The 27,065-nt window shown below is 34.6% G+C and overlaps 58 non-coding genes across 58 annotated transcripts; all 58 read left to right on the top strand.

Annotated features, from left to right (window-relative positions):
• Positions 1 to 155: 155 nt before the first annotated feature.
• trnal-caa lies at positions 156 to 267 on the top strand. The gene is made up of 2 exons: positions 156 to 193; positions 222 to 267. It is a non-coding gene; the product is annotated as a tRNA-Leu (tRNA).
• Positions 268 to 615: 348 nt separating this feature from the next.
• trnal-caa lies at positions 616 to 727 on the top strand. The gene is made up of 2 exons: positions 616 to 653; positions 682 to 727. It is a non-coding gene; the product is annotated as a tRNA-Leu (tRNA).
• Positions 728 to 1,074: 347 nt separating this feature from the next.
• On the top strand, positions 1,075 to 1,186 carry trnal-caa. Its single transcript has 2 exons — positions 1,075 to 1,112; positions 1,141 to 1,186. It is a non-coding gene; the product is annotated as a tRNA-Leu (tRNA).
• A 348-nt stretch (positions 1,187 to 1,534) lies between these two features.
• On the top strand, positions 1,535 to 1,646 carry trnal-caa. The gene is made up of 2 exons: positions 1,535 to 1,572; positions 1,601 to 1,646. It is a non-coding gene; the product is annotated as a tRNA-Leu (tRNA).
• Positions 1,647 to 1,995: 349 nt separating this feature from the next.
• Positions 1,996 to 2,107, top strand: trnal-caa. Its single transcript has 2 exons — positions 1,996 to 2,033; positions 2,062 to 2,107. It is a non-coding gene; the product is annotated as a tRNA-Leu (tRNA).
• Positions 2,108 to 2,452: 345 nt separating this feature from the next.
• trnal-caa lies at positions 2,453 to 2,564 on the top strand. The gene is made up of 2 exons: positions 2,453 to 2,490; positions 2,519 to 2,564. It is a non-coding gene; the product is annotated as a tRNA-Leu (tRNA).
• A 347-nt stretch (positions 2,565 to 2,911) lies between these two features.
• trnal-caa lies at positions 2,912 to 3,023 on the top strand. The gene is made up of 2 exons: positions 2,912 to 2,949; positions 2,978 to 3,023. It is a non-coding gene; the product is annotated as a tRNA-Leu (tRNA).
• Positions 3,024 to 3,371: 348 nt separating this feature from the next.
• trnal-caa lies at positions 3,372 to 3,483 on the top strand. Its single transcript has 2 exons — positions 3,372 to 3,409; positions 3,438 to 3,483. It is a non-coding gene; the product is annotated as a tRNA-Leu (tRNA).
• Positions 3,484 to 3,831: 348 nt separating this feature from the next.
• trnal-caa lies at positions 3,832 to 3,943 on the top strand. Its single transcript has 2 exons — positions 3,832 to 3,869; positions 3,898 to 3,943. It is a non-coding gene; the product is annotated as a tRNA-Leu (tRNA).
• A 349-nt stretch (positions 3,944 to 4,292) lies between these two features.
• trnal-caa lies at positions 4,293 to 4,404 on the top strand. Its single transcript has 2 exons — positions 4,293 to 4,330; positions 4,359 to 4,404. It is a non-coding gene; the product is annotated as a tRNA-Leu (tRNA).
• A 347-nt stretch (positions 4,405 to 4,751) lies between these two features.
• On the top strand, positions 4,752 to 4,863 carry trnal-caa. Its single transcript has 2 exons — positions 4,752 to 4,789; positions 4,818 to 4,863. It is a non-coding gene; the product is annotated as a tRNA-Leu (tRNA).
• Positions 4,864 to 5,209: 346 nt separating this feature from the next.
• trnal-caa lies at positions 5,210 to 5,320 on the top strand. The gene is made up of 2 exons: positions 5,210 to 5,247; positions 5,275 to 5,320. It is a non-coding gene; the product is annotated as a tRNA-Leu (tRNA).
• Positions 5,321 to 5,668: 348 nt separating this feature from the next.
• On the top strand, positions 5,669 to 5,780 carry trnal-caa. The gene is made up of 2 exons: positions 5,669 to 5,706; positions 5,735 to 5,780. It is a non-coding gene; the product is annotated as a tRNA-Leu (tRNA).
• A 348-nt stretch (positions 5,781 to 6,128) lies between these two features.
• On the top strand, positions 6,129 to 6,240 carry trnal-caa. The gene is made up of 2 exons: positions 6,129 to 6,166; positions 6,195 to 6,240. It is a non-coding gene; the product is annotated as a tRNA-Leu (tRNA).
• A 347-nt stretch (positions 6,241 to 6,587) lies between these two features.
• Positions 6,588 to 6,699, top strand: trnal-caa. The gene is made up of 2 exons: positions 6,588 to 6,625; positions 6,654 to 6,699. It is a non-coding gene; the product is annotated as a tRNA-Leu (tRNA).
• Positions 6,700 to 7,046: 347 nt separating this feature from the next.
• trnal-caa lies at positions 7,047 to 7,158 on the top strand. Its single transcript has 2 exons — positions 7,047 to 7,084; positions 7,113 to 7,158. It is a non-coding gene; the product is annotated as a tRNA-Leu (tRNA).
• Positions 7,159 to 7,506: 348 nt separating this feature from the next.
• On the top strand, positions 7,507 to 7,618 carry trnal-caa. The gene is made up of 2 exons: positions 7,507 to 7,544; positions 7,573 to 7,618. It is a non-coding gene; the product is annotated as a tRNA-Leu (tRNA).
• A 348-nt stretch (positions 7,619 to 7,966) lies between these two features.
• trnal-caa lies at positions 7,967 to 8,078 on the top strand. Its single transcript has 2 exons — positions 7,967 to 8,004; positions 8,033 to 8,078. It is a non-coding gene; the product is annotated as a tRNA-Leu (tRNA).
• Positions 8,079 to 8,426: 348 nt separating this feature from the next.
• Positions 8,427 to 8,538, top strand: trnal-caa. Its single transcript has 2 exons — positions 8,427 to 8,464; positions 8,493 to 8,538. It is a non-coding gene; the product is annotated as a tRNA-Leu (tRNA).
• A 348-nt stretch (positions 8,539 to 8,886) lies between these two features.
• Positions 8,887 to 8,998, top strand: trnal-caa. Its single transcript has 2 exons — positions 8,887 to 8,924; positions 8,953 to 8,998. It is a non-coding gene; the product is annotated as a tRNA-Leu (tRNA).
• A 348-nt stretch (positions 8,999 to 9,346) lies between these two features.
• Positions 9,347 to 9,458, top strand: trnal-caa. The gene is made up of 2 exons: positions 9,347 to 9,384; positions 9,413 to 9,458. It is a non-coding gene; the product is annotated as a tRNA-Leu (tRNA).
• Positions 9,459 to 9,806: 348 nt separating this feature from the next.
• On the top strand, positions 9,807 to 9,918 carry trnal-caa. Its single transcript has 2 exons — positions 9,807 to 9,844; positions 9,873 to 9,918. It is a non-coding gene; the product is annotated as a tRNA-Leu (tRNA).
• A 348-nt stretch (positions 9,919 to 10,266) lies between these two features.
• On the top strand, positions 10,267 to 10,378 carry trnal-caa. Its single transcript has 2 exons — positions 10,267 to 10,304; positions 10,333 to 10,378. It is a non-coding gene; the product is annotated as a tRNA-Leu (tRNA).
• A 346-nt stretch (positions 10,379 to 10,724) lies between these two features.
• trnal-caa lies at positions 10,725 to 10,836 on the top strand. The gene is made up of 2 exons: positions 10,725 to 10,762; positions 10,791 to 10,836. It is a non-coding gene; the product is annotated as a tRNA-Leu (tRNA).
• A 348-nt stretch (positions 10,837 to 11,184) lies between these two features.
• trnal-caa lies at positions 11,185 to 11,296 on the top strand. The gene is made up of 2 exons: positions 11,185 to 11,222; positions 11,251 to 11,296. It is a non-coding gene; the product is annotated as a tRNA-Leu (tRNA).
• A 348-nt stretch (positions 11,297 to 11,644) lies between these two features.
• trnal-caa lies at positions 11,645 to 11,756 on the top strand. The gene is made up of 2 exons: positions 11,645 to 11,682; positions 11,711 to 11,756. It is a non-coding gene; the product is annotated as a tRNA-Leu (tRNA).
• Positions 11,757 to 12,104: 348 nt separating this feature from the next.
• trnal-caa lies at positions 12,105 to 12,216 on the top strand. The gene is made up of 2 exons: positions 12,105 to 12,142; positions 12,171 to 12,216. It is a non-coding gene; the product is annotated as a tRNA-Leu (tRNA).
• Positions 12,217 to 12,563: 347 nt separating this feature from the next.
• On the top strand, positions 12,564 to 12,675 carry trnal-caa. Its single transcript has 2 exons — positions 12,564 to 12,601; positions 12,630 to 12,675. It is a non-coding gene; the product is annotated as a tRNA-Leu (tRNA).
• A 345-nt stretch (positions 12,676 to 13,020) lies between these two features.
• Positions 13,021 to 13,132, top strand: trnal-caa. The gene is made up of 2 exons: positions 13,021 to 13,058; positions 13,087 to 13,132. It is a non-coding gene; the product is annotated as a tRNA-Leu (tRNA).
• Positions 13,133 to 13,481: 349 nt separating this feature from the next.
• Positions 13,482 to 13,593, top strand: trnal-caa. Its single transcript has 2 exons — positions 13,482 to 13,519; positions 13,548 to 13,593. It is a non-coding gene; the product is annotated as a tRNA-Leu (tRNA).
• A 346-nt stretch (positions 13,594 to 13,939) lies between these two features.
• On the top strand, positions 13,940 to 14,051 carry trnal-caa. The gene is made up of 2 exons: positions 13,940 to 13,977; positions 14,006 to 14,051. It is a non-coding gene; the product is annotated as a tRNA-Leu (tRNA).
• Positions 14,052 to 14,398: 347 nt separating this feature from the next.
• On the top strand, positions 14,399 to 14,510 carry trnal-caa. Its single transcript has 2 exons — positions 14,399 to 14,436; positions 14,465 to 14,510. It is a non-coding gene; the product is annotated as a tRNA-Leu (tRNA).
• Positions 14,511 to 14,857: 347 nt separating this feature from the next.
• On the top strand, positions 14,858 to 14,969 carry trnal-caa. Its single transcript has 2 exons — positions 14,858 to 14,895; positions 14,924 to 14,969. It is a non-coding gene; the product is annotated as a tRNA-Leu (tRNA).
• Positions 14,970 to 15,317: 348 nt separating this feature from the next.
• trnal-caa lies at positions 15,318 to 15,429 on the top strand. The gene is made up of 2 exons: positions 15,318 to 15,355; positions 15,384 to 15,429. It is a non-coding gene; the product is annotated as a tRNA-Leu (tRNA).
• A 346-nt stretch (positions 15,430 to 15,775) lies between these two features.
• trnal-caa lies at positions 15,776 to 15,887 on the top strand. The gene is made up of 2 exons: positions 15,776 to 15,813; positions 15,842 to 15,887. It is a non-coding gene; the product is annotated as a tRNA-Leu (tRNA).
• A 349-nt stretch (positions 15,888 to 16,236) lies between these two features.
• On the top strand, positions 16,237 to 16,348 carry trnal-caa. The gene is made up of 2 exons: positions 16,237 to 16,274; positions 16,303 to 16,348. It is a non-coding gene; the product is annotated as a tRNA-Leu (tRNA).
• Positions 16,349 to 16,694: 346 nt separating this feature from the next.
• Positions 16,695 to 16,806, top strand: trnal-caa. The gene is made up of 2 exons: positions 16,695 to 16,732; positions 16,761 to 16,806. It is a non-coding gene; the product is annotated as a tRNA-Leu (tRNA).
• Positions 16,807 to 17,152: 346 nt separating this feature from the next.
• On the top strand, positions 17,153 to 17,264 carry trnal-caa. The gene is made up of 2 exons: positions 17,153 to 17,190; positions 17,219 to 17,264. It is a non-coding gene; the product is annotated as a tRNA-Leu (tRNA).
• A 348-nt stretch (positions 17,265 to 17,612) lies between these two features.
• trnal-caa lies at positions 17,613 to 17,724 on the top strand. The gene is made up of 2 exons: positions 17,613 to 17,650; positions 17,679 to 17,724. It is a non-coding gene; the product is annotated as a tRNA-Leu (tRNA).
• An 805-nt stretch (positions 17,725 to 18,529) lies between these two features.
• On the top strand, positions 18,530 to 18,641 carry trnal-caa. The gene is made up of 2 exons: positions 18,530 to 18,567; positions 18,596 to 18,641. It is a non-coding gene; the product is annotated as a tRNA-Leu (tRNA).
• Positions 18,642 to 18,989: 348 nt separating this feature from the next.
• On the top strand, positions 18,990 to 19,101 carry trnal-caa. The gene is made up of 2 exons: positions 18,990 to 19,027; positions 19,056 to 19,101. It is a non-coding gene; the product is annotated as a tRNA-Leu (tRNA).
• A 345-nt stretch (positions 19,102 to 19,446) lies between these two features.
• trnal-caa lies at positions 19,447 to 19,558 on the top strand. Its single transcript has 2 exons — positions 19,447 to 19,484; positions 19,513 to 19,558. It is a non-coding gene; the product is annotated as a tRNA-Leu (tRNA).
• A 349-nt stretch (positions 19,559 to 19,907) lies between these two features.
• trnal-caa lies at positions 19,908 to 20,019 on the top strand. The gene is made up of 2 exons: positions 19,908 to 19,945; positions 19,974 to 20,019. It is a non-coding gene; the product is annotated as a tRNA-Leu (tRNA).
• Positions 20,020 to 20,366: 347 nt separating this feature from the next.
• trnal-caa lies at positions 20,367 to 20,478 on the top strand. The gene is made up of 2 exons: positions 20,367 to 20,404; positions 20,433 to 20,478. It is a non-coding gene; the product is annotated as a tRNA-Leu (tRNA).
• Positions 20,479 to 20,827: 349 nt separating this feature from the next.
• trnal-caa lies at positions 20,828 to 20,939 on the top strand. Its single transcript has 2 exons — positions 20,828 to 20,865; positions 20,894 to 20,939. It is a non-coding gene; the product is annotated as a tRNA-Leu (tRNA).
• A 348-nt stretch (positions 20,940 to 21,287) lies between these two features.
• Positions 21,288 to 21,399, top strand: trnal-caa. Its single transcript has 2 exons — positions 21,288 to 21,325; positions 21,354 to 21,399. It is a non-coding gene; the product is annotated as a tRNA-Leu (tRNA).
• A 348-nt stretch (positions 21,400 to 21,747) lies between these two features.
• Positions 21,748 to 21,859, top strand: trnal-caa. Its single transcript has 2 exons — positions 21,748 to 21,785; positions 21,814 to 21,859. It is a non-coding gene; the product is annotated as a tRNA-Leu (tRNA).
• A 345-nt stretch (positions 21,860 to 22,204) lies between these two features.
• Positions 22,205 to 22,316, top strand: trnal-caa. The gene is made up of 2 exons: positions 22,205 to 22,242; positions 22,271 to 22,316. It is a non-coding gene; the product is annotated as a tRNA-Leu (tRNA).
• Positions 22,317 to 22,664: 348 nt separating this feature from the next.
• trnal-caa lies at positions 22,665 to 22,776 on the top strand. The gene is made up of 2 exons: positions 22,665 to 22,702; positions 22,731 to 22,776. It is a non-coding gene; the product is annotated as a tRNA-Leu (tRNA).
• Positions 22,777 to 23,123: 347 nt separating this feature from the next.
• Positions 23,124 to 23,235, top strand: trnal-caa. The gene is made up of 2 exons: positions 23,124 to 23,161; positions 23,190 to 23,235. It is a non-coding gene; the product is annotated as a tRNA-Leu (tRNA).
• A 347-nt stretch (positions 23,236 to 23,582) lies between these two features.
• trnal-caa lies at positions 23,583 to 23,692 on the top strand. The gene is made up of 2 exons: positions 23,583 to 23,620; positions 23,649 to 23,692. It is a non-coding gene; the product is annotated as a tRNA-Leu (tRNA).
• A 348-nt stretch (positions 23,693 to 24,040) lies between these two features.
• On the top strand, positions 24,041 to 24,152 carry trnal-caa. Its single transcript has 2 exons — positions 24,041 to 24,078; positions 24,107 to 24,152. It is a non-coding gene; the product is annotated as a tRNA-Leu (tRNA).
• Positions 24,153 to 24,500: 348 nt separating this feature from the next.
• trnal-caa lies at positions 24,501 to 24,612 on the top strand. Its single transcript has 2 exons — positions 24,501 to 24,538; positions 24,567 to 24,612. It is a non-coding gene; the product is annotated as a tRNA-Leu (tRNA).
• A 347-nt stretch (positions 24,613 to 24,959) lies between these two features.
• Positions 24,960 to 25,071, top strand: trnal-caa. Its single transcript has 2 exons — positions 24,960 to 24,997; positions 25,026 to 25,071. It is a non-coding gene; the product is annotated as a tRNA-Leu (tRNA).
• Positions 25,072 to 25,419: 348 nt separating this feature from the next.
• trnal-caa lies at positions 25,420 to 25,531 on the top strand. The gene is made up of 2 exons: positions 25,420 to 25,457; positions 25,486 to 25,531. It is a non-coding gene; the product is annotated as a tRNA-Leu (tRNA).
• Positions 25,532 to 25,878: 347 nt separating this feature from the next.
• trnal-caa lies at positions 25,879 to 25,990 on the top strand. The gene is made up of 2 exons: positions 25,879 to 25,916; positions 25,945 to 25,990. It is a non-coding gene; the product is annotated as a tRNA-Leu (tRNA).
• Positions 25,991 to 26,338: 348 nt separating this feature from the next.
• Positions 26,339 to 26,450, top strand: trnal-caa. The gene is made up of 2 exons: positions 26,339 to 26,376; positions 26,405 to 26,450. It is a non-coding gene; the product is annotated as a tRNA-Leu (tRNA).
• A 346-nt stretch (positions 26,451 to 26,796) lies between these two features.
• On the top strand, positions 26,797 to 26,908 carry trnal-caa. The gene is made up of 2 exons: positions 26,797 to 26,834; positions 26,863 to 26,908. It is a non-coding gene; the product is annotated as a tRNA-Leu (tRNA).
• The last annotated feature ends 157 nt before the right edge of the window (positions 26,909 to 27,065 follow it).

Genomic DNA, 27,065 nt, shown 5'->3' with positions numbered 1-27,065 from the left:
ATTCCATAAAAAATGTTTTTTACTATATCTTTCATTAGCTTTTAACGTTTTTTGTTTATTTTTCTTTGTATCTTAAGATCTGCATGTTTCCATCAGACATATCAGACGTTATGTTACAGAATCATGAAAAATATGAATTTTAAGAATTTTTAATTGTCAGGATGGCCGAGTGGTCTAAGGCGCCAGACTCAAGGTGAGAATCCTTCCTAGTTACAGGGGTATTCTGGTCTCCGATTGGAGGCGAGGGTTCAAATCCCTCTTCTGACACAGCTTTTGCCTTAAAAAAGTAGCTCTTTGTCAATACCGAAAAATTCTCCAAATGGTGAAAAGAAAACACATGAACAGTGATTAATCGTTTGATAGATGCCATAGTTTGAGAACAGACAACACATGAAATGCGAATAATCGTTCGACACATGTCATCATATGCCTAGTTTAGAATTCAAAAAGTTACTCAAATTCCATAAAAAAATGTTTTTTACTATATCTTTCATTAGCTTTTAACGTTTTTTGTTTATTTTTCTTTGTATCTTAAGATCTGCATGTTTCCATCAGACATATCAGACGTTATGTTACAGAATCATGAAAAAATATGAATTTTAAGATTTTTTAATTGTCAGGATGGCCGAGTGGTCTAAGGCGCCAGACTCAAGGTGAGAATCCTTCCTAGTTACAGGGGTATTCTGGTCTCCGATTGGAGGCGAGGGTTCAAATCCCTCTTCTGACACAGCTTTTGCCTTAAAAAAGTAGCTCTTTGTCAATACCGAAAAATTCTCCAAATGGTGAAAAGAAAACACATGAACAGTGATTAATCGTTTGATAGATGCCATAGTTTGAGAACAGACAACACATGAAATGCGAATAATCGTTCGACACATGTCATCATATGCCTAGTTTAGAATTCAAAAAGTTACTCAAATTCCATAAAAAAATGTTTTTTACTATATCTTTCATTAGCTTTTAACGTTTTTTGTTTATTTTTCTTTGTATCTTAAGATCTGCATGTTTCCATCAGACATATCAGACGTTATGTTACAGAATCATGAAAAAATATGAATTTTAAGATTTTTAATTGTCAGGATGGCCGAGTGGTCTAAGGCGCCAGACTCAAGGTGAGAATCCTTCCTAGTTACAGGGGTATTCTGGTCTCCGATTGGAGGCGAGGGTTCAAATCCCTCTTCTGACACAGCTTTTGCCTTAAAAAAGTAGCTCTTTGTCAATACCGAAAAATTCTCCAAATGGTGAAAAGAAAACACATGAACAGTGATTAATCGTTTGATATATGTCATAGTTTGAGAACAGACAACACATGAAATGCGAATAATCGTTCGACACATGTCATCATATGCCTAGTTTAGAATTCAAAAAGTTACTCAAATTCCATAAAAAAATGTTTTTTACTATATCTTTCATTAGCTTTTAACGTTTTTTGTTTATTTTTCTTTGTATCTTAAGATCTGCATGTTTCCATCAGACATATCAGACGTTATGTTACAGAATCATGAAAAAATATGAATTTTAAGGATTTTTAATTGTCAGGATGGCCGAGTGGTCTAAGGCGCCAGACTCAAGGTGAGAATCCTTCCTAGTTACAGGGGTATTCTGGTCTCCGATTGGAGGCGAGGGTTCAAATCCCTCTTCTGACACAGTTTTTGCCTTAAAAAAGTAGCTCTTTGTCAATACCGAAAAATTCTCCAAATGGTGAAAAGAAAACACATGAACAGTGATTAATCGTTTGATAGATGTCATAGTTTGAGAACAGACAACACATGAAATGCGAATAATCGTTCGACACATGTCATCATATGCCTAGTTTAGAATTCAAAAAGTTACTCAAATTCCATAAAAAAAATGTTTTTTACTATATCTTTCATTAGCTTTTAACGTTTTTTGTTTATTTTTCTTTGTATCTTAAGATCTGCATGTTTCCATCAGACATATCAGACGTTATGTTATAGAATCATGAAAAAATATGAATTTTAAGGATTTTTAATTGTCAGGATGGCCGAGTGGTCTAAGGCGCCAGACTCAAGGTGAGAATCCTTCCTAGTTACAGGGGTATTCTGGTCTCCGATTGGAGGCGAGGGTTCAAATCCCTCTTCTGACACAGCTTTTGCCTTAAAAAAGTAGCTCTTTGTCAATACCGAAAAATTCTCCAAATGGTGAAAAGAAAACACATGAACAGTGATTAATCGTTTGATAGATGCCATAGTTTGAGAACAGACAACACATGAAATGCGAATAATCGTTCGACACATGTCATCATATGCCTAGTTTAGAATTCAAAAAGTTACTCAAATTCCATAAAAAAATGTTTTTTACTATATCTTTCATTAGCTTTTAACGTTTTTTGTTTTTTTCTTTGTATCTTAAGATCTGCATGTTTCCATCAGACATATCAGACGTTATGTTACAGAATCATGAAAAATATGAATTTTAAGGATTTTTAATTGTCAGGATGGCCGAGTGGTCTAAGGCGCCAGACTCAAGGTGAGAATCCTTCCTAGTTACAGGGGTATTCTGGTCTCCGATTGGAGGCGAGGGTTCAAATCCCTCTTCTGACACAGCTTTTGCCTTAAAAAAGTAGCTCTTTGTCAATACCGAAAAATTCTCCAAATGGTGAAAAGAAAACACATGAACAGTGATTAATCGTTTGATAGATGTCATAGTTTGAGAACAGACAACACATGAAATGCGAATAATCGTTCGACACATGTCATCATATGCCTAGTTTAGAATTCAAAAAGTTACTCAAATTCCATTAAAAAATGTTTTTTACTATATCTTTCATTAGCTTTTAACGTTTTTGTTTATTTTTCTTTGTATCTTAAGATCTGCATGTTTCCATCAGACATATCAGACGTTATGTTACAGAATCATGAAAAAATATGAATTTTAAGGATTTTTAATTGTCAGGATGGCCGAGTGGTCTAAGGCGCCAGACTCAAGGTGAGAATCCTTCCTAGTTACAGGGGTATTCTGGTCTCCGATTGGAGGCGAGGGTTCAAATCCCTCTTCTGACACAGCTTTTGCCTTAAAAAAGTAGCTCTTTGTCAATACCGAAAAATTCTCCAAATGGTGAAAAGAAAACACATGAACAGTGATTAATCGTTTGATAGATGTCATAGTTTGAGAACAGACAACACATGAAATGCGAATAATCGTTCGACACATGTCATCATATGCCTAGTTTAGAATTCAAAAAGTTACTCAAATTCCATTAAAAAATGTTTTTTACTATATCTTTCATTAGCTTTTAACGTTTTTTGTTTATTTTTCTTTGTATCTTAAGATCTGCATGTTTCCATCAGACATATCAGACGTTATGTTATAGAATCATGAAAAAATATGAATTTTAAGAATTTTTAATTGTCAGGATGGCCGAGTGGTCTAAGGCGCCAGACTCAAGGTGAGAATCCTTCCTAGTTACAGGGGTATTCTGGTCTCCGATTGGAGGCGAGGGTTCAAATCCCTCTTCTGACACAGCTTTTGCCTTAAAAAAGTAGCTCTTTGTCAATACCGAAAAATTCTCCAAATGGTGAAAAGAAAACACATGAACAGTGATTAATCGTTTGATAGATGTCATAGTTTGAGAACAGACAACACATGAAATGCGAATAATCGTTCGACACATGTCATCATATGCCTAGTTTAGAATTCAAAAAGTTACTCAAATTCCATAAAAAAATGTTTTTTACTATATCTTTCATTAGCTTTTAACGTTTTTTGTTTATTTTTCTTTGTATCTTAAGATCTGCATGTTTCCATCAGACATATCAGACGTTATGTTATAGAATCATGAAAAAATATGAATTTTAAGGATTTTTAATTGTCAGGATGGCCGAGTGGTCTAAGGCGCCAGACTCAAGGTGAGAATCCTTCCTAGTTACAGGGGTATTCTGGTCTCCGATTGGAGGCGAGGGTTCAAATCCCTCTTCTGACACAGCTTTTGCCTTAAAAAAGTAGCTCTTTGTCAATACCGAAAAATTCTCCAAATGGTGAAAAGAAAACACATGAACAGTGATTAATCGTTTGATAGATGCCATAGTTTGAGAACAGACAACACATGAAATGCGAATAATCGTTCGACACATGTCATCATATGCCTAGTTTAGAATTCAAAAAGTTACTCAAATTCCATTAAAAAAATGTTTTTTACTATATCTTTCATTAGCTTTTAACGTTTTTTGTTTATTTTTCTTTGTATCTTAAGATCTGCATGTTTCCATCAGACATATCAGACGTTATGTTATAGAATCATGAAAAAATATGAATTTTAAGAATTTTTAATTGTCAGGATGGCCGAGTGGTCTAAGGCGCCAGACTCAAGGTGAGAATCCTTCCTAGTTACAGGGGTATTCTGGTCTCCGATTGGAGGCGAGGGTTCAAATCCCTCTTCTGACACAGCTTTTGCCTTAAAAAAGTAGCTCTTTGTCAATACCGAAAAATTCTCCAAATGGTGAAAAGAAAACACATGAACAGTGATTAATCGTTTGATAGATGTCATAGTTTGAGAACAGACAACACATGAAATGCGAATAATCGTTCGACACATGTCATCATATGCCTAGTTTAGAATTCAAAAAGTTACTCAAATTCCATTAAAAAATGTTTTTTACTATATCTTTCATTAGCTTTTAACGTTTTTTGTTTATTTTTCTTTGTATCTTAAGATCTGCATGTTTCCATCAGACATATCAGACGTTATGTTATAGAATCATGAAAAAATATGAATTTTAAGATTTTTAATTGTCAGGATGGCCGAGTGGTCTAAGGCGCCAGACTCAAGGTGAGAATCCTTCCTAGTTACAGGGGTATTCTGGTCTCCGATTGGAGGCGAGGGTTCAAATCCCTCTTCTGACACAGCTTTTGCCTTAAAAAAGTAGCTCTTTGTCAATACCGAAAAATTCTCCAAATGGTGAAAAGACACATGAACAGTGATTAATCGTTTGATAGATGTCATAGTTTGAGAACAGACAACACATGAAATGCGAATAATCGTTCGACACATGTCATCATATGCCTAGTTTAGAATTCAAAAAGTTACTCAAATTCCATTAAAAAAATGTTTTTTACTATATCTTTCATTAGCTTTTAACGTTTTTTGTTTATTTTTCTTTGTATCTTAAGATCTGCATGTTTCCATCAGACATATCAGACGTTATGTTATAGAATCATGAAAAAATATGAATTTTAAGGATTTTTAATTGTCAGGATGGCCGAGTGGTCTAAGGCGCCAGACTCAAGGTGAGAATCCTTCCTAGTTACAGGGTATTCTGGTCTCCGATTGGAGGCGAGGGTTCAAATCCCTCTTCTGACACAGCTTTTGCCTTAAAAAAGTAGCTCTTTGTCAATACCGAAAAATTCTCCAAATGGTGAAAAAAAACACATGAACAGTGATTAATCGTTTGATAGATGTCATAGTTTGAGAACAGACAACACATGAAATGCGAATAATCGTTCGACACATGTCATCATATGCCTAGTTTAGAATTCAAAAAGTTACTCAAATTCCATAAAAAAAATGTTTTTTACTATATCTTTCATTAGCTTTTAACGTTTTTTGTTTATTTTTCTTTGTATCTTAAGATCTGCATGTTTCCATCAGACATATCAGACGTTATGTTATAGAATCATGAAAAAATATGAATTTTAAGAATTTTTAATTGTCAGGATGGCCGAGTGGTCTAAGGCGCCAGACTCAAGGTGAGAATCCTTCCTAGTTACAGGGGTATTCTGGTCTCCGATTGGAGGCGAGGGTTCAAATCCCTCTTCTGACACAGCTTTTGCCTTAAAAAAGTAGCTCTTTGTCAATACCGAAAAATTCTCCAAATGGTGAAAAGAAAACACATGAACAGTGATTAATCGTTTGATAGATGCCATAGTTTGAGAACAGACAACACATGAAATGCGAATAATCGTTCGACACATGTCATCATATGCCTAGTTTAGAATTCAAAAAGTTACTCAAATTCCATTAAAAAATGTTTTTTACTATATCTTTCATTAGCTTTTAACGTTTTTTGTTTATTTTTCTTTGTATCTTAAGATCTGCATGTTTCCATCAGACATATCAGACGTTATGTTATAGAATCATGAAAAAATATGAATTTTAAGGATTTTTAATTGTCAGGATGGCCGAGTGGTCTAAGGCGCCAGACTCAAGGTGAGAATCCTTCCTAGTTACAGGGGTATTCTGGTCTCCGATTGGAGGCGAGGGTTCAAATCCCTCTTCTGACACAGCTTTTGCCTTAAAAAAGTAGCTCTTTGTCAATACCGAAAAATTCTCCAAATGGTGAAAAGAAAACACATGAACAGTGATTAATCGTTTGATAGATGTCATAGTTTGAGAACAGACAACACATGAAATGCGAATAATCGTTCGACACATGTCATCATATGCCTAGTTTAGAATTCAAAAAGTTACTCAAATTCCATAAAAAAATGTTTTTTACTATATCTTTCATTAGCTTTTAACGTTTTTTGTTTATTTTTCTTTGTATCTTAAGATCTGCATGTTTCCATCAGACATATCAGACGTTATGTTATAGAATCATGAAAAAATATGAATTTTAAGATTTTTAATTGTCAGGATGGCCGAGTGGTCTAAGGCGCCAGACTCAAGGTGAGAATCCTTCCTAGTTACAGGGGTATTCTGGTCTCCGATTGGAGGCGAGGGTTCAAATCCCTCTTCTGACACAGCTTTTGCCTTAAAAAAGTAGCTCTTTGTCAATACCGAAAAATTCTCCAAATGGTGAAAAGAAAACACATGAACAGTGATTAATCGTTTGATAGATGCCATAGTTTGAGAACAGACAACACATGAAATGCGAATAATCGTTCGACACATGTCATCATATGCCTAGTTTAGAATTCAAAAAGTTACTCAAATTCCATAAAAAAATGTTTTTTACTATATCTTTCATTAGCTTTTAACGTTTTTTGTTTATTTTTCTTTGTATCTTAAGATCTGCATGTTTCCATCAGACATATCAGACGTTATGTTATAGAATCATGAAAAAATATGAATTTTAAGATTTTTAATTGTCAGGATGGCCGAGTGGTCTAAGGCGCCAGACTCAAGGTGAGAATCCTTCCTAGTTACAGGGGTATTCTGGTCTCCGATTGGAGGCGAGGGTTCAAATCCCTCTTCTGACACAGCTTTTGCCTTAAAAAAGTAGCTCTTTGTCAATACCGAAAAATTCTCCAAATGGTGAAAAGAAAACACATGAACAGTGATTAATCGTTTGATAGATGCCATAGTTTGAGAACAGACAACACATGAAATGCGAATAATCGTTCGACACATGTCATCATATGCCTAGTTTAGAATTCAAAAAGTTACTCAAATTCCATTAAAAAATGTTTTTTACTATATCTTTCATTAGCTTTTAACGTTTTTTGTTTATTTTTCTTTGTATCTTAAGATCTGCATGTTTCCATCAGACATATCAGACGTTATGTTATAGAATCATGAAAAAATATGAATTTTAAGGATTTTTAATTGTCAGGATGGCCGAGTGGTCTAAGGCGCCAGACTCAAGGTGAGAATCCTTCCTAGTTACAGGGGTATTCTGGTCTCCGATTGGAGGCGAGGGTTCAAATCCCTCTTCTGACACAGCTTTTGCCTTAAAAAAGTAGCTCTTTGTCAATACCGAAAAATTCTCCAAATGGTGAAAAGAAAACACATGAACAGTGATTAATCGTTTGATAGATGCCATAGTTTGAGAACAGACAACACATGAAATGCGAATAATCGTTCGACACATGTCATCATATGCCTAGTTTAGAATTCAAAAAGTTACTCAAATTCCATAAAAAAATGTTTTTTACTATATCTTTCATTAGCTTTTAACGTTTTTTGTTTATTTTTCTTTGTATCTTAAGATCTGCATGTTTCCATCAGACATATCAGACGTTATGTTACAGAATCATGAAAAAATATGAATTTTAAGGATTTATAATTGTCAGGATGGCCGAGTGGTCTAAGGCGCCAGACTCAAGGTGAGAATCCTTCCTAGTTACAGGGGTATTCTGGTCTCCGATTGGAGGCGAGGGTTCAAATCCCTCTTCTGACACGGCTTTTGCCTTAAAAAAGTAGCTCTTTGTCAATACCGAAAAATTCTCCAAATGGTGAAAAGAAAACACATGAACAGTGATTAATCGTTTGATAGATGTCATAGTTTGAGAACAGACAACACATGAAATGCGAATAATCGTTCGACACATGTCATCATATGCCTAGTTTAGAATTCAAAAAGTTACTCAAATTCCATTAAAAAAATGTTTTTTACTATATCTTTCATTAGCTTTTAACGTTTTTTGTTTATTTTTCTTTGTATCTTAAGATCTGCATGTTTCCATCAGACATATCAGACGTTATGTTATAGAATCATGAAAAAATATGAATTTTAAGATTTTTAATTGTCAGGATGGCCGAGTGGTCTAAGGCGCCAGACTCAAGGTGAGAATCCTTCCTAGTTACAGGGGTATTCTGGTCTCCGATTGGAGGCGAGGGTTCAAATCCCTCTTCTGACACAGCTTTTGCCTTAAAAAAGTAGCTCTTTGTCAATACCGAAAAATTCTCCAAATGGTGAAAAGAAAACACATGAACAGTGATTAATCGTTTGATAGATGTCATAGTTTGAGAACAGACAACACATGAAATGCGAATAATCGTTCGACACATGTCATCATATGCCTAGTTTAGAATTCAAAAAGTTACTCAAATTCCATAAAAAAATGTTTTTTACTATATCTTTCATTAGCTTTTAACGTTTTTTGTTTATTTTTCTTTGTATCTTAAGATCTGCATGTTTCCATCAGACATATCAGACGTTATGTTATAGAATCATGAAAAAATATGAATTTTAAGGATTTTTAATTGTCAGGATGGCCGAGTGGTCTAAGGCGCCAGACTCAAGGTGAGAATCCTTCCTAGTTACAGGGGTATTCTGGTCTCCGATTGGAGGCGAGGGTTCAAATCCCTCTTCTGACACAGCTTTTGCCTTAAAAAAGTAGCTCTTTGTCAATACCGAAAAATTCTCCAAATGGTGAAAAGAAAACACATGAACAGTGATTAATCGTTTGATAGATGTCATAGTTTGAGAACAGACAACACATGAAATGCGAATAATCGTTCGACACATGTCATCATATGCCTAGTTTAGAATTCAAAAAGTTACTCAAATTCCATAAAAAAATGTTTTTTACTATATCTTTCATTAGCTTTTAACGTTTTTTGTTTATTTTTCTTTGTATCTTAAGATCTGCATGTTTCCATCAGACATATCAGACGTTATGTTATAGAATCATGAAAAAATATGAATTTTAAGAATTTTTAATTGTCAGGATGGCCGAGTGGTCTAAGGCGCCAGACTCAAGGTGAGAATCCTTCCTAGTTACAGGGGTATTCTGGTCTCCGATTGGAGGCGAGGGTTCAAATCCCTCTTCTGACACAGCTTTTGCCTTAAAAAAGTAGCTCTTTGTCAATACCGAAAAATTCTCCAAATGGTGAAAAGAAAACACATGAACAGTGATTAATCGTTTGATAGATGTCATAGTTTGAGAACAGACAACACATGAAATGCGAATAATCGTTCGACACATGTCATCATATGCCTAGTTTAGAATTCAAAAAGTTACTCAAATTCCATAAAAAAATGTTTTTTACTATATCTTTCATTAGCTTTTAACGTTTTTTGTTTATTTTTCTTTGTATCTTAAGATCTGCATGTTTCCATCAGACATATCAGACGTTATGTTACAGAATCATGAAAAAATATGAATTTTAAGGATTTTTAATTGTCAGGATGGCCGAGTGGTCTAAGGCGCCAGACTCAAGGTGAGAATCCTTCCTAGTTACAGGGGTATTCTGGTCTCCGATTGGAGGCGAGGGTTCAAATCCCTCTTCTGACACAGCTTTTGCCTTAAAAAAGTAGCTCTTTGTCAATACCGAAAAATTCTCCAAATGGTGAAAAGAAAACACATGAACAGTGATTAATCGTTTGATAGATGTCATAGTTTGAGAACAGACAACACATGAAATGCGAATAATCGTTCGACACATGTCATCATATGCCTAGTTTAGAATTCAAAAAGTTACTCAAATTCCATTAAAAAATGTTTTTTACTATATCTTTCATTAGCTTTTAACGTTTTTTGTTTATTTTTCTTTGTATCTTAAGATCTGCATGTTTCCATCAGACATATCAGACGTTATGTTATAGAATCATGAAAAAATATGAATTTTAAGAATTTTTAATTGTCAGGATGGCCGAGTGGTCTAAGGCGCCAGACTCAAGGTGAGAATCCTTCCTAGTTACAGGGGTATTCTGGTCTCCGATTGGAGGCGAGGGTTCAAATCCCTCTTCTGACACAGCTTTTGCCTTAAAAAAGTAGCTCTTTGTCAATACCGAAAAATTCTCCAAATGGTGAAAAGAAAACACATGAACAGTGATTAATCGTTTGATAATGTCATAGTTTGAGAACAGACAACACATGAAATGCGAATAATCGTTCGACACATGTCATCATATGCCTAGTTTAGAATTCAAAAAGTTACTCAAATTCCATAAAAAAATGTTTTTTACTATATCTTTCATTAGCTTTTAACGTTTTTTGTTTATTTTTCTTTGTATCTTAAGATCTGCATGTTTCCATCAGACATATCAGACGTTATGTTATAGAATCATGAAAAAATATGAATTTTAAGATTTTTAATTGTCAGGATGGCCGAGTGGTCTAAGGCGCCAGACTCAAGGTGAGAATCCTTCCTAGTTACAGGGGTATTCTGGTCTCCGATTGGAGGCGAGGGTTCAAATCCCTCTTCTGACACAGCTTTTGCCTTAAAAAAGTAGCTCTTTGTCAATACCGAAAAATTCTCCAAATGGTGAAAAGAAAACACATGAACAGTGATTAATCGTTTGATATATGTCATAGTTTGAGAACAGACAACACATGAAATGCGAATAATCGTTCGACACATGTCATCATATGCCTAGTTTAGAATTCAAAAAGTTACTCAAATTCCATAAAAAAATGTTTTTTACTATATCTTTCATTAGCTTTTAACGTTTTTTGTTTATTTTTCTTTGTATCTTAAGATCTGCATGTTTCCATCAGACATATCAGACGTTATGTTATAGAATCATGAAAAAATATGAATTTTAAGAATTTTTAATTGTCAGGATGGCCGAGTGGTCTAAGGCGCCAGACTCAAGGTGAGAATCCTTCCTAGTTACAGGGGTATTCTGGTCTCCGATTGGAGGCGAGGGTTCAAATCCCTCTTCTGACACAGCTTTTGCCTTAAAAAAGTAGCTCTTTGTCAATACCGAAAAATTCTCCAAATGGTGAAAAGAAAACACATGAACAGTGATTAATCGTTTGATAGATGTCATAGTTTGAGAACAGACAACACATGAAATGCGAATAATCGTTCGACACATGTCATCATATGCCTAGTTTAGAATTCAAAAAGTTACTCAAATTCCATAAAAAAATGTTTTTTACTATATCTTTCATTAGCTTTTAACGTTTTTTGTTTATTTTTCTTTGTATCTTAAGATCTGCATGTTTCCATCAGACATATCAGACGTTATGTTATAGAATCATGAAAAAATATGAATTTTAAGGATTTTTAATTGTCAGGATGGCCGAGTGGTCTAAGGCGCCAGACTCAAGGTGAGAATCCTTCCTAGTTACAGGGGTATTCTGGTCTCCGATTGGAGGCGAGGGTTCAAATCCCTCTTCTGACACAGCTTTTGCCTTAAAAAAGTAGCTCTTTGTCAATACCGAAAAATTCTCCAAATGGTGAAAAGAAAACACATGAACAGTGATTAATCGTTTGATAGATGTCATAGTTTGAGAACAGACAACACATGAAATGCGAATAATCGTTCGACACATGTCATCATATGCCTAGTTTAGAATTCAAAAAGTTACTCAAATTCCATAAAAAAAAGTTTTTTACTATATCTTTCATTAGCTTTTAACGTTTTTTGTTGATTTTTCTTTGTATCTTAAGATCTGCATGTTTCCATCAGACATATCAGACGTTATGTTATAGAATCATGAAAAAATATGAATTTTAAGGATTTTTAATTGTCAGGATGGCCGAGTGGTCTAAGGCGCCAGACTCAAGGTGAGAATCCTTCCTAGTTACAGGGGTATTCTGGTCTCCGATTGGAGGCGAGGGTTCAAATCCCTCTTCTGACACTGCTTTTGCCTTAAAAAAGTAGCTCTTTGTCAATACCGAAAAATTCTCCAAATGGTGAAAAGAAAACACATGAACAGTGATTAATCGTTTGATAGATGTCATAGTTTGAGAACAGACAACACATGAAATGCGAATAATCGTTCGACACATGTCATCATATGCCTAGTTTAGAATTCAAAAAGTTACTCAAATTCCATAAAAAAAATTTTTTACTATATCTTTCATTAGCTTTTAACGTTTTTTGTTGATTTTTCTTTGTATCTTAAGATCTGCATGTTTCCATCAGACATATCAGACGTTATGTTATAGAATCATGAAAAAATATGAATTTTAAGGATTTTTAATTGTCAGGATGGCCGAGTGGTCTAAGGCGCCAGACTCAAGGTGAGAATCCTTCCTAGTTACAGGGGTATTCTGGTCTCCGATTGGAGGCGAGGGTTCAAATCCCTCTTCTGACACAGCTTTTGCCTTAAAAAAGTAGCTCTTTGTCAATACCGAAAAATTCTCCAAATGGTGAAAGAAAACACATGAACAGTGATTAATCGTTTGATAGATGTCATAGTTTGAGAACAGACAACACATGAAATGCGAATAATCGTTCGACACATGTCATCATATGCCTAGTTTAGAATTCAAAAAGTTACTCAAATTCCATAAAAAAATGTTTTTTACTATATCTTTCATTAGCTTTTAACGTTTTTTTTATTTTTCTTTGTATCTTAAGATCTGCATGTTTCCATCAGACATATCAGACGTTATGTTATAGAATCATGAAAAAATATGAATTTTAAGGATTTTTAATTGTCAGGATGGCCGAGTGGTCTAAGGCGCCAGACTCAAGGTGAGAATCCTTCCTAGTTACAGGGGTATTCTGGTCTCCGATTGGAGGCGAGGGTTCAAATCCCTCTTCTGACACAGCTTTTGCCTTAAAAAAGTAGCTCTTTGTCAATACCGAAAAATTCTCCAAATGGTGAAAGGAAAACACATGAACAGTGATTAATCGTTTGATAGATGTCATAGTTTGAGAACAGACAACACATGAAATGCGAATAATCGTTCGACACATGTCATCATATGCCTAGTTTAGAATTCAAAAAGTTACTCAAATTCCATTAAAAAAATGTTTTTTACTATATCTTTCATTAGCTTTTAACGTTTTTTGTTGATTTTTCTTTGTATCTTAAGATCTGCATGTTTCCATCAGACATATCAGACGTTATGTTATAGAATCATGAAAAAATATGAATTTTAAGGATTTGTAATTGTCAGGATGGCCGAGTGGTCTAAGGCGCCAGACTCAAGGTGAGAATCCTTCCTAGTTACAGGGGTATTCTGGTCTCCGATTGGAGGCGAGGGTTCAAATCCCTCTTCTGACACAGCTTTTGCCTTAAAAAAGTAGCTCTTTGTCAATACCGAAAAATTCTCCAAATGGTGAAAGAAAACACATGAACAGTGATTAATCGTTTGATAGATGTCATAGTTTGAGAACAGACAACACATGAAATGCGAATAATCGTTCGACACATGTCATCATATGCCTAGTTTAGAATTCAAAAAGTTACTCAAATTCCATAAAAAAATGTTTTTTACTATATCTTTCATTAGCTTTTAACGTTTTTTGTTTATTTTTCTTTGTATCTTAAGATCTGCATGTTTCCATCAGACATATCAGACGTTATGTTATAGAATCATGAAAAAATATGAATTTTAAGATTTTTAATTGTCAGGATGGCCGAGTGGTCTAAGGCGCCAGACTCAAGGTGAGAATCCTTCCTAGTTACAGGGGTATTCTGGTCTCCGATTGGAGGCGAGGGTTCAAATCCCTCTTCTGACACAGCTTTTGCCTTAAAAAAGTAGCTCTTTGTCAATACCGAAAAATTCTCCAAATGGTGAAAGGAAAACACATGAACAGTGATTAATCGTTTGATATATGTCATAGTTTGAGAACAGACAACACATGAAATGCGAATAATCGTTCGACACATGTCATCATATGCCTAGTTTAGAATTCAAAAAGTTACTCAAATTCCATAAAAAAATGTTTTTTACTATATCTTTCATTAGCTTTTAACGTTTTTTGTTGATTTTTCTTTGTATCTTAAGATCTGCATGTTTCCATCAGACATATCAGACGTTATGTTATAGAATCATGAAAAAATATGAATTTTAAGGATTTTAATTGTCAGGATGGCCGAGTGGTCTAAGGCGCCAGACTCAAGGTGAGAATCCTTCCTAGTTACAGGGGTATTCTGGTCTCCGATTGGAGGCGAGGGTTCAAATCCCTCTTCTGACACAGCTTTTGCCTTAAAAAAGTAGCTCTTTGTCAATACCTGAAAAATTCTCCAAATGGTGAAAGAAAACACATGAACAGTGATTAATCGTTTGATAGATGTCATAGTTTGAGAACAGACAACACATGAAATGCGAATAATCGTTCGACACATGTCATCATATGCCTAGTTTAGAATTCAAAAAGTTACTCAAATTCCATAAAAAAATGTTTTTTACTATATCTTTCATTAGCTTTTAACGTTTTTTGTTGATTTTTCTTTGTATCTTAAGATCTGCATGTTTCCATCAGACATATCAGACGTTATGTTATAGAATCATGAAAAAATATGAATTTTAAGGATTTTAATTGTCAGGATGGCCGAGTGGTCTAAGGCGCCAGACTCAAGGTGAGAATCCTTCCTAGTTACAGGGGTATTCTGGTCTCCGATTGGAGGCGAGGGTTCAAATCCCTCTTCTGACACAGCTTTTGCCTTAAAAAAGTAGCTCTTTGTCAATACCGAAAAATTCTCCAAATGGTGAAAAGAAAACACATGAACAGTGATTAATCGTTTGATAGATGTCATAGTTTGAGAACAGACAACACATGAAATGCGAATAATCGTTCGACACATGTCATCATATGCCTAGTTTAGAATTCAAAAAGTTACTCAAATTCCATAAAAAAAAGTTTTTTACTATATCTTTCATTAGCTTTTAACGTTTTTTGTTGATTTTTCTTTGTATCTTAAGATCTGCATGTTTCCATCAGACATATCAGACGTTATGTTATAGAATCATGAAAAAATATGAATTTTAAGGATTTGTAATTGTCAGGATGGCCGAGTGGTCTAAGGCGCCAGACTCAAGGTGAGAATCCTTCCTAGTTACAGGGGTATTCTGGTCTCCGATTGGAGGCGAGGGTTCAAATCCCTCTTCTGACACAGTTTTGCCTTAAAAAAGTAGCTCTTTGTCAATACCGAAAAATTCTCCAAATGGTGAAAGGAAAACTCATGAACAGTGATTAATCGTTTGATATATGTCATAGTTTGAGAACAGACAACACATGAAATGCGAATAATCGTTCGACACATGTCATCATATGCCTAGTTTAGAATTCAAAAAGTTACTCAAATTCCATAAAAAAATGTTTTTTACTATATCTTTCATTAGCTTTTAACGTTTTTTGTTGATTTTTCTTTGTATCTTAAGATCTGCATGTTTCCATCAGACATATCAGACGTTATGTTATAGAATCATGAAAAAATATGAATTTTAAGGATTTTAATTGTCAGGATGGCCGAGTGGTCTAAGGCGCCAGACTCAAGGTGAGAATCCTTCCTAGTTACAGGGGTATTCTGGTCTCCGATTGGAGGCGAGGGTTCAAATCCCTCTTCTGACACAGCTTTTGCCTTAAAAAAGTAGCTCTTTGTCAATACCGAAAAATTCTCCAAATGGTGAAAGAAAACACATGAACAGTGATTAATCGTTTGATAGATGTCATAGTTTGAGAACAGACAACACATGAAATGCGAATAATCGTTCGACACATGTCATCATCATATGCCTAGTTTAGAATTCAAAAAGTTACTCAAATTCCATAAAAAAATGTTTTTTACTATATCTTTCATTAGCTTTTAACGTTTTTTGTTGATTTTTCTTTGTATCTTAAGATCTGCATGTTTCCATCAGACATATCAGACGTTATGTTATAGAATCATGAAAAAATATGAATTTTAAGAATTTTAATTGTCAGGATGGCCGAGTGGTCTAAGGCGCCAGACTCAAGGTGAGAATCCTTCCTAGTTACAGGGGTATTCTGGTCTCCGATTGGAGGCGAGGGTTCAAATCCCTCTTCTGACACAGCTTTTGCCTTAAAAAAGTAGCTCTTTGTCAATACCGAAAAATTCTCCAAATGGTGAAAGGAAAACACATGAACAGTGATTAATCGTTTGATATATGTCATAGTTTGAGAACAGACAACACATGAAATGCGAATAATCGTTCGACACATGTCATCATATGCCTAGTTTAGAATTCAAAAAGTTACTCAAATTCCATAAAAAATGTTTTTTACTATATCTTTCATTAGCTTTTAACGTTTTTTTTGATTTTTCTTTGTATCTTAAGATCTGCATGTTTCCATCAGACATATCAGACGTTATGTTATAGAATCATGAAAAAATATGAATTTTAATGATTTGTAATTGTCAGGATGGCCGAGTGGTCTAAGGCGCCAGACTCAAGGTGAGAATCCTTCCTAGTTACAGGGGTATTCTGGTCTCCGATTGGAGGCGAGGGTTCAAATCCCTCTTCTGACACAGTTTTGCCTTAAAAAATAGCTCTTTGTCAATACTGAAAAATTCTCCAAATGGTGAAAGGAAAACACATGAACAGTGATTAATCGTTTGATATATGTCATAGTTTGAGAACAGACAACACATGAAATGCGAATAATCGTTCGACACATGTCATCATATGCCTAGTTTAGAATTCAAAAAGTTACTCAAATTCCATAAAAAAATGTTTTTTACTATATCTTTCATTAGCTTTTAACGTTTTTTGTTGATTTTTCTTTGTATCTTAAGATCTGCATGTTTCCATCAGACATATCAGACGTTATGTTATAGAATCATGAAAAAATATGAATTTTAAGAATTTTTAATTGTCAGGATGGCCGAGTGGTCTAAGGCGCCAGACTCAAGGTGAGAATCCTTCCTAGTTACAGGGGTATTCTGGTCTCCGATTGGAGGCGAGGGTTCAAATCCCTCTTCTGACACAGCTTTTGCCTTAAAAAAGTAGCTCTTTGTCAATACCGAAAAATTCTCCAAATGGTGAAAAGAAAACACATGAACAGTGATTAATCGTTTGATAGATGTCATAGTTTGAGAACAGACAACACATGAAATGCGAATAATCGTTCGACACATGTCATCATATGCCTAGTTTAGAATTCAAAAAGTTACTCAAATTCCATAAAAAAATGTTTTTTACTATATCTTTCATTAGCTTTTAACGTTTTTTGTTGATTTTTCTTTGTATCTTAAGATCTGCATGTTTCCATCAGACATATCAGACGTTATGTTATAGAATCATGAAAAAATATGAATTTTAAGAATTTTTAATTGTCAGGATGGCCGAGTGGTCTAAGGCGCCAGACTCAAGGTGAGAATCCTTCCTAGTTACAGGGGTATTCTGGTCTCCGATTGGAGGCGAGGGTTCAAATCCCTCTTCTGACACAGCTTTTGCCTTAAAAAAGTAGCTCTTTGTCAATACCGAAAAATTCTCCAAATGGTGAAAGGAAAACACATGAACAGTGATTAATCGTTTGATATATGTCATAGTTTGAGAACAGACAACACATGAAATGCGAATAATCGTTCGACACATGTCATCATATGCCTAGTTTAGAATTCAAAAAGTTACTCAAATTCCATAAAAAAATGTTTTTTACTATATCTTTCATTAGCTTTTAACGTTTTTTGTTGATTTTTCTTTGTATCTTAAGATCTGCATGTTTCCATCAGACATATCAGACGTTATGTTATAGAATCATGAAAAAATATGAATTTTAAGGATTTGTAATTGTCAGGATGGCCGTGGTCTAAGGCGCCAGACTCAAGGTGAGAATCCTTCCTAGTTACAGGGGTATTCTGGTCTCCGATTGGAGGCGAGGGTTCAAATCCCTCTTCTGACACTGCTTTTGCCTTAAAAAAGTAGCTCTTTGTCAATACCGAAAAATTCTCCAAATGGTGAAAAGAAAACACATGAACAGTGATTAATCGTTTGATAGATGTCATAGTTTGAGAACAGACAACACATGAAATGCGAATAATCGTTCGACACATGTCATCATATGCCTAGTTTAGAATTCAAAAAGTTACTCAAATTCCATAAAAAAAAGTTTTTTACTATATCTTTCATTAGCTTTTAACGTTTTTTGTTGATTTTTCTTTGTATCTTAAGATCTGCATGTTTCCATCAGACATATCAGACGTTATGTTATAGAATCATGAAAAAATATGAATTTTAAGAATTTTTATTGTCAGGATGGCCGAGTGGTCTAAGGCGCCAGACTCAAGGTGAGAATCCTTCCTAGTTACAGGGGTATTCTGGTCTCCGATTGGAGGCGAGGGTTCAAATCCCTCTTCTGACACGGCTTTTGCCTTAAAAAAGTAGCTCTTTGTCAATACCGAAAAATTCTCCAAATGGTGAAAGGAAAACACATGAACAGTGATTAATCGTTTGATATATGTCATAGTTTGAGAACAGACAACACATGAAATGCGAATAATCGTTCGACACATGTCATCATATGCCTAGTTTAGAATTCAAAAAGTTACTCAAATTCCATAAAAAAATGTTTTTTACTATATCTTTCATTAGCTTTTAACGTTTTTTGTTTATTTTTCTTTGTATCTTAAGATCTGCATGTTTCCATCAGACATATCAGACGTTATGTTATAGAATCATGAAAAAATATGAATTTTAAGGATTTGTAATTGTCAGGATGGCCGAGTGGTCTAAGGCGCCAGACTCAAGGTGAGAATCCTTCCTAGTTACAGGGGTATTCTGGTCTCCGATTGGAGGCGAGGGTTCAAATCCCTCTTCTGACACAGTTTTGCCTTAAAAAATAGCTCTTTGTCAATACTGAAAAATTCTCCAAATGGTGAAAGGAAAACACATGAACAGTGATTAATCGTTTGATATATGTCATAGTTTGAGAACAGACAACACATGAAATGCGAATAATCGTTCGACACATGTCATCATATGCCTAGTTTAGAATTCAAAAAGTTACTCAAATTCCATAAAAAAATGTTTTTTACTATATCTTTCATTAGCTTTTAACGTTTTTTGTTGATTTTTCTTTGTATCTTAAGATCTGCATGTTTCCATCAGACATATCAGACGTTATGTTATAGAATCATGAAAAAATATGAATTTTAAGATTTGTAATTGTCAGGATGGCCGAGTGGTCTAAGGCGCCAGACTCAAGGTGAGAATCCTTCCTAGTTACAGGGGTATTCTGGTCTCCGATTGGAGGCGAGGGTTCAAATCCCTCTTCTGACACAGCTTTTGCCTTAAAAAAGTAGCTCTTTGTCAATACCGAAAAATTCTCCAAATGGTGAAAAGAAAACACATGAACAGTGATTAATCGTTTGATAGATGTCATAGTTTGAGAACAGACAACACATGAAATGCGAATAATCGTTCGACACATGTCATCATATGCCTAGTTTAGAATTCAAAAAGTTACTCAAATTCCATAAAAAAAATGTTTTTTACTATATCTTTCATTAGAATTTAACGTTTTTTGTTGATTTTTCTTTGTATCTTAAGATCTGCATGTTTCCATCAGACATATCAGACGTTAAGTTATAGAATCATGAAAAAATATGAATTTTAAGAATTTTTAATTGTCAGGATGGCCGAGTGGTCTAAGGCGCCAGACTCAAGGTGAGAATCCTTCCTAGTTACAGGGGTATTCTGGTCTCCGATTGGAGGCGAGGGTTCAAATCCCTCTTCTGACACAGCTTTTGCCTTAAAAAAGTAGCTCTTTGTCAATACCGAAAAATTCTCCAAATGGTGAAAAGAAAACACATGAACAGTGATTAATCGTTTGATAGATGTCATAGTTTGAGAACAGACAACACATGAAATGCGAATAATCGTTCGACACATGTCATCATATGCCTAGTTTAGAATTCAAAAAGTTACTCAAATTCCATAAAAAAATGTTTTTTACTATATCTTTCATTAGCTTTTAACGTTTTTTGTTTATTTTTCTTTGTATCTTAAGATCTGCATGTTTCCATCAGACATATCAGACGTTATGTTATAGAATCATGAAAAAATATGAATTTTAAGGATTTTAATTGTCAGGATGGCCGAGTGGTCTAAGGCGCCAGACTCAAGGTGAGAATCCTTCCTAGTTACAGGGGTATTCTGGTCTCCGATTGGAGGCGAGGGTTCAAATCCCTCTTCTGACACAGCTTTTGCCTTAAAAAAGTAGCTCTTTGTCAATACCGAAAAATTCTCCAAATGGTGAAAGGAAAACACATGAACAGTGATTAATCGTTTGATATATGTCATAGTTTGAGAACAGACAACACATGAAATGCGAATAATCGTTCGACACATGTCATCATATGCCTAGTTTAGAATTCAAAAAGTTACTCAAATTCCATAAAAAAAATGTTTTTTACTATATCTTTCATTAGCTTTTAACGTTTTTTGTTGATTTTTCTTTGTATCTTAAGATCTGCATGTTTCCATCAGACATATCAGACGTTATGTTATAGAATCATGAAAAAATATGAATTTTAAGGATTTTTAATTGTCAGGATGGCCGAGTGGTCTAAGGCGCCAGACTCAAGGTGAGAATCCTTCCTAGTTACAGGGGTATTCTGGTCTCCGATTGGAGGCGAGGGTTCAAATCCCTCTTCTGACACAGCTTTTGCCTTAAAAAAGTAGCTCTTTGTCAATACCGAAAAATTCTCCAAATGGTGAAAAGAAAACACATGAACAGTGATTAATCGTTTGATAGATGTCATAGTTTGAGAACAGACAACACATGAAATGCGAATAATCGTTCGACACATGTCATCATATGCCTAGTTTAGAATTCAAAAAGTTACTCAAATTCCATAAAAAAATGTTTTTTACTATATCTTTCATTAGCTTTTAACGTTTTTTGTTGATTTTTCTTTGTATCTTAAGATCTGCATGTTTCCATCAGACATATCAGACGTTATGTTATAGAATCATGAAAAAATATGAATTTTAAGGATTTTTAATTGTCAGGATGGCCGAGTGGTCTAAGGCGCCAGACTCAAGGTGAGAATCCTTCCTAGTTACAGGGGTATTCTGGTCTCCGATTGGAGGCGAGGGTTCAAATCCCTCTTCTGACACGGCTTTTGCCTTAAAAAAGTAGCTCTTTGTCAATACCGAAAAATTCTCCAAATGGTGAAAGGAAAACACATGAACAGTGATTAATCGTTTGATATATGTCATAGTTTGAGAACAGACAACACATGAAATGCGAATAATCGTTCGACACATGTCATCATATGCCTAGTTTAGAATTCAAAAAGTTACTCAAATTCCATAAAAAAATGTTTTTTACTATATCTTTCATTAGCTTTTAACGTTTTTTGTTGATTTTTCTTTGTATCTTAAGATCTGCATGTTTCCATCAGACATATCAGACGTTATGTTATAGAATCATGAAAAAATATGAATTTTAAGGATTTTTAATTGTCAGGATGGCCGAGTGGTCTAAGGCGCCAGACTCAAGGTGAGAATCCTTCCTAGTTACAGGGGTATTCTGGTCTCCGATTGGAGGCGAGGGTTCAAATCCCTCTTCTGACACAGCTTTTGCCTTAAAAAAGTAGCTCTTTGTCAATACCGAAAAATTCTCCAAATGGTGAAAGAAAACACATGAACAGTGATTAATCGTTTGATAGATGTCATAGTTTGAGAACAGACAACACATGAAATGCGAATAATCGTTCGACACATGTCATCATATGCCTAGTTTAGAATTCAAAAAGTTACTCAAATTCCATTAAAAAATGTTTTTTACTATATCTTTCATTAGCTTTTAACGTTTTTTTTTATTTTTCTTTGTATCTTAAGATCTGCATGTTTCCATCAGACATATCAGACGTTATGTTATAGAATCATGAAAAAATATGAATTTTAAGAATTTTAATTGTCAGGATGGCCGAGTGGTCTAAGGCGCCAGACTCAAGGTGAGAATCCTTCCTAGTTACAGGGGTATTCTGGTCTCCGATTGGAGGCGAGGGTTCAAATCCCTCTTCTGACACAGCTTTTGCCTTAAAAAAGTAGCTCTTTGTCAATACCGAAAAATTCTCCAAATGGTGAAAAGAAAACACATGAACAGTGATTAATCGTTTGATAGATGTCATAGTTTGAGAACAGACAACACATGAAATGCGAATAATCGTTCGACACATGTCATCATATGCCTAGTTTAGAATTCAAAAAGTTACTCAAATTCCATAAAAAAATGTTTTTTACTATATCTTTCATTAGCTTTTAACGTTTTTTGTTTATTTTTCTTTGTATCTTAAGATCTGCATGTTTCCATCAGACATATCAGACGTTATGTTATAGAATCATGAAAAAATATGAATTTTAAGGATTTGTAATTGTCAGGATGGCCGAGTGGTCTAAGGCGCCAGACTCAAGGTGAGAATCCTTCCTAGTTACAGGGGTATTCTGGTCTCCGATTGGAGGCGAGGGTTCAAATCCCTCTTCTGACACGGCTTTTGCCTTAAAAAAGTAGCTCTTTGTCAATACCGAAAAATTCTCCAAATGGTGAAAGGAAAACACATGAACAGTGATTAATCGTTTGATATATGTCATAGTTTGAGAACAGACAACACATGAAATGCGAATAATCGTTCGACACATGTCATCATATGCCTAGTTTAGAATTCAAAAAGTTACTCAAATTCCATAAAAAAATGTTTTTTACTATATCTTTCATTAGCTTTTAACGTTTTTTGTTGATTTTTCTTTGTATCTTAAGATCTGCATGTTTCCATCAGACATATCAGACGTTATGTTATAGAATCATGAAAAAATATGAATTTTAAGAATTTTAATTGTCAGGATGGCCGAGTGGTCTAAGGCGCCAGACTCAAGGTGAGAATCCTTCCTAGTTACAGGGGTATTCTGGTCTCCGATTGGAGGCGAGGGTTCAAATCCCTCTTCTGACACAGCTTTTGCCTTAAAAAAGTAGCTCTTTGTCAATACCGAAAAATTCTCCAAATGGTGAAAAGAAAACACATGAACAGTGATTAATCGTTTGATATATGTCATAGTTTGAGAACAGACAACACATGAAATGCGAATAATCGTTCGACACATGTCATCATATGCCTAGTTTAGAATTCAAAAAGTTACTCAAATTCCATAAAAAAATGTTTTTTACTATATCTTTCATTAGCTTTTAACGTTTTTTGTTTATTTTTCTTTGTATCTTAAGATCTGCATGTTTCCATCAGACATATCAGACGTTATGTTATAGAATCATGAAAAAATATGAATTTTAAGATTTTTAATTGTCAGGATGGCCGAGTGGTCTAAGGCGCCAGACTCAAGGTGAGAATCCTTCCTAGTTACAGGGGTATTCTGGTCTCCGATTGGGCGAGGGTTCAAATCCCTCTTCTGACACAGTTTTTGCCTTAAAAAAGTAGCTCTTTGTCAATACCGAAAAATTCTCCAAATGGTGAAAAGAAAACACATGAACAGTGATTAATCGTTTGATAGATGTCATAGTTTGAGAACAGACAACACATGAAATGCGAATAATCGTTCGACACATGTCATCATATGCCTAGTTTAGAATTCAAAAAGTTACTCAAATTCCATAAAAAAATGTTTTTTACTATATCTTTCATTAGCTTTTAACGTTTTTTGTTTATTTTTCTTTGTATCTTAAGATCTGCATGTTTCCATCAGACATATCAGACGTTATGTTATAGAATCATGAAAAAATATGAATTTTAAGAATTTTTAATTGTCAGGATGGCCGAGTGGTCTAAGGCGCCAGACTCAAGGTGAGAATCCTTCCTAGTTACAGGGGTATTCTGGTCTCCGATTGGAGGCGAGGGTTCAAATCCCTCTTCTGACACAGCTTTTGCCTTAAAAAAGTAGCTCTTTGTCAATACCGAAAAATTCTCCAAATGGTGAAAAGAAAACACATGAACAGTGATTAATCGTTTGATAGATGTCATAGTTTGAGAACAGACAACACATGAAATGCGAATAATCGTTCGACACATGTCATCATATGCCTAGTTTAGAATTCAAAAAGTTACTCAAATTCCATAAAAAAATGTTTTTTACTATATCTTTCATTAGCTTTTAACGTTTTTTGTTTATTTTTCTTTGTATCTTAAGATCTGCATGTTTCCATCAGACATATCAGACGTTATGTTATAGAATCATGAAAAAATATGAATTTTAAGGATTTTTAATTGTCAGGATGGCCGAGTGGTCTAAGGCGCCAGACTCAAGGTGAGAATCCTTCCTAGTTACAGGGGTATTCTGGTCTCCGATTGGAGGCGAGGGTTCAAATCCCTCTTCTGACACAGTTTTGCCTTAAAAAAGTAGCTCTTTGTCAATACCGAAAAATTCTCCAAATGGTGAAAGGAAAACACATGAACAGTGATTAATCGTTTGATAGATGTCATAGTTTGAGAACAGACAACACATGAAATGCGAATAATCGTTCGACACATGTCATCATATGCCTAGTTTAGAATTCAAAAAGTTACTCAAATTCCATAAAAAAATGTTTTTTACTATATCTTTCATTAGCTTTTAACGTTTTTTGTTTATTTTTCTTTGTATCTTAAGATCTGCATGTTTCCATCAGACATATCAGACGTTATGTTATAGAATCATGAAAAAATATGAATTTTAAGAATTTTTAATTGTCAGGATGGCCGAGTGGTCTAAGGCGCCAGACTCAAGGTGAGAATCCTTCCTAGTTACAGGGGTATTCTGGTCTCCGATTGGAGGCGAGGGTTCAAATCCCTCTTCTGACACAGCTTTTGCCTTAAAAAAGTAGCTCTTTGTCAATACCGAAAAATTCTCCAAATGGTGAAAAGAAAACACATGAACAGTGATTAATCGTTTGATAGATGTCATAGTTTGAGAACAGACAACACATGAAATGCGAATAATCGTTCGACACATGTCATCATATGCCTAGTTTAGAATTCAAAAAGTTACTCAAATTCCATAAAAAAATGTTTTTTACTATATCTTTCATTAGCTTTTAACGTTTTTTGTTTATTTTTCTTTGTATCTTAAGATCTGCATGTTTCCATCAGACATATCAGACGTTATGTTATAGAATCATGAAAAAATATGAATTTTAAGAATTTTTAATTGTCAGGATGGCCGAGTGGTCTAAGGCGCCAGACTCAAGGTGAGAATCCTTCCTAGTTACAGGGGTATTCTGGTCTCCGATTGGAGGCGAGGGTTCAAATCCCTCTTCTGACACAGCTTTTGCCTTAAAAAAGTAGCTCTTTGTCAATACCGAAAAATTCTCCAAATGGTGAAAAGAAAACACATGAACAGTGATTAATCGTTTGATAGATGTCATAGTTTGAGAACAGACAACACATGAAATGCGATAATCGTTCGACACATGTCATCATATGCCTAGTTTAGAATTCAAAAAGTTACTCAAATTCCATAAAAAAATGTTTTTTACTATATCTTTCATTAGCTTTTAACGTTTTTTGTTTATTTTTCTTTGTATCTTAAGATCTGCATGTTTCCATCAGACATATCAGACGTTATGTTATAGAATCATGAAAAAATATGAATTTTAAGAATTTTTAATTGTCAGGATGGCCGAGTGGTCTAAGGCGCCAGACTCAAGGTGAGAATCCTTCCTAGTTACAGGGGTATTCTGGTCTCCGATTGGAGGCGAGGGTTCAAATCCCTCTTCTGACACAGCTTTTGCCTTAAAAAAGTAGCTCTTTGTCAATACCGAAAAATTCTCCAAATGGTGAAAAGAAAACACATGAACAGTGATTAATCGTTTGATAGATGTCATAGTTTGAGAACAGACAACACATGAAATGCGAATAATCGTTCGACACATGTCATCATATGCCTAGTTTAGAATTCAAAAAGTTACTCAAATTCCATAAAAAAATGTTTTTTACTATATCTTTCATTAGCTTTTAACGTTTTTTGTTTATTTTTCTTTGTATCTTAAGATCTGCATGTTTCCATCAGACATATCAGACGTTATGTTATAGAATCATGAAAAAATATGAATTTTAAGAATTTTTAATTGTCAGGATGGCCGAGTGGTCTAAGGCGCCAGACTCAAGGTGAGAATCCTTCCTAGTTACAGGGGTATTCTGGTCTCCGATTGGAGGCGAGGGTTCAAATCCCTCTTCTGACACAGCTTTTGCCTTAAAAAAGTAGCTCTTTGTCAATACCGAAAAATTCTCCAAATGGTGAAAAGAAAACACATGAACAGTGATTAATCGTTTGATAGATGTCATAGTTTGAGAACAGACAACACATGAAATGCGAATAATCGTTCGACACATGTCATCATATGCCTAGTTTAGAATTCAAAAAGTTACTCAAATTCCATAAAAAAATTTTTTACTATATCTTTCATTAGCTTTTAACGTTTTTTGTTTATTTTTCTTTGTATCTTAAGATCTGCATGTTTCCATCAGACATATCAGACGTTATGTTATAGAATCATGAAAAAATATGAATTTTAAGAATTTTTAATTGTCAGGATGGCCGAGTGGTCTAAGGCGCCAGACTCAAGGTGAGAATCCTTCCTAGTTACAGGGGTATTCTGGTCTCCGATTGGAGGCGAGGGTTCAAATCCCTCTTCTGACACAGCTTTTGCCTTAAAAAAGTAGCTCTTTGTCAATACCGAAAAATTCTCCAAATGGTGAAAAGAAAACACATGAACAGTGATTAATCGTTTGATAGATGTCATAGTTTGAGAACAGACAACACATGAAATGCGAATAATCGTTCGACACATGTCATC

This window comes from Oncorhynchus gorbuscha, unplaced genomic scaffold, assembly GCF_021184085.1.
Source record: "Oncorhynchus gorbuscha isolate QuinsamMale2020 ecotype Even-year unplaced genomic scaffold, OgorEven_v1.0 Un_scaffold_2745, whole genome shotgun sequence".
In the NCBI taxonomy this organism is placed as follows: Eukaryota; Metazoa; Chordata; class Actinopteri; order Salmoniformes; family Salmonidae; genus Oncorhynchus; species Oncorhynchus gorbuscha.
Note: the sequence above shows the minus strand (reverse complement) of the source record. Positions and strands in the feature narration are given on the sequence as shown.